Here is a 1,382-nt window from a genome sequence, read left to right on the forward strand (position 1 = left end):
ACTAGGGATAAATGAATGAGCTCGCAGGGTCAACTACAAATCCAATCGAGTCTTTGTAATTGCATAGCGCTGGTATTGTGTTCATCCTGACCCAATTCATCGATCGATCACTCTGAGTTGAAATGATTTCTCATCAATTCAATGTTAGGATAGTGATAGTACCTAAGTTGATTTAGGTGGAACTAGGGATGAATGAATGAGCTCGCAGGGTCAATTACAAATCCAATCGAGTATTTGCAATTGTATGGTATTGGTATTGCATTCATCCTGACCCAAGTCATCGATCGATCAATCTGAGTTGAAATGAGTTCTCATCAACTCAATGTTTTAAAAACTATATCTTTTAAAAAATTTAAAATTAATTAAGATCAATTTGAACTAAATTAGTAATTTCAAAACTTGTCATTCTTTTCCAAAATTACAAATCAACCTAAACAAATCATCCATTTGCGCGAAAAACTTTTCATTTCACATCTTAAGTTCTCGATCTTCTCTCTCTCTCTCTCTCTCTGGGTGTCCTTTCCCTCTCAACAATACAATCAACAACTACTCAACATATTACTCAACCCTTTAAAATAGGTCATTTTCTTCCCACTTACGACTATATATAGTTGTTGTTTTCGACTTCATTCCCGCTTGTATCCGTTGTTTTCTCTATCTTCGCATGTAACAGAGTTCGATAAAAGTTCTACATTAGTTTTTAATTCTAAAAAATAGGGCTTTTTAGTTAATGATAAAAAAGAAGACTTTTAGTTGTATTATCTTCAAGAATTGGTTAACAATTTTGAGTTTTGATGCTAAAATAGTAGGAAGCACCCAAGAAAACCCTAGTTTTTCTCTCAGTGTTTTGTTGAATGTCGTGGTATTGTTAGATGGTGTTTGTGGTGTTGTAGGTGGCTATTGGTGGTGGTATTGGTATTTGTATTTTTTAGCGGTGGGGTCGGTGGTCTTGGTGTTAGTATTGGTGGCATTGGTGGTGGTCTTGGTGGCATTGGTTATGGCATTGGTTATGGTGGTGGTGGTCCATCTGTTGCAACGGGTGAAAGATCTGTTGGGAGATATTAAATAGGTCTTCAAACAGATTCTCCATCTGTTCCAACTGATGGGTTATCCGTTGGAGTATTTTTCTTGTAATGTGACATAGAATAATTTATTGAAATTTCTCCACCTGTTGTAACAGGTGGAATATCTGTGGGGAGATATTAAATAGGTCTTCAAACAGATTCGGTTCCCCATCTGTTCCAACTGATGGTTTGTCCGTTGGAGTATTTTTTTTTTGGTTATGTGGTAAGAATTATTTATTAAAATTTGTCTCACCTTTTTTAAAAAAATTATGCAGACATCAAATGCAATGTATTTTTTGTTTTTCTTTTGGGAGACAT

The sequence above is a fragment of the Capsicum annuum genome, unplaced genomic scaffold, assembly GCF_002878395.1.
Source record: "Capsicum annuum cultivar UCD-10X-F1 unplaced genomic scaffold, UCD10Xv1.1 ctg4815, whole genome shotgun sequence".
Taxonomy (NCBI): domain Eukaryota; kingdom Viridiplantae; phylum Streptophyta; class Magnoliopsida; order Solanales; family Solanaceae; genus Capsicum; species Capsicum annuum.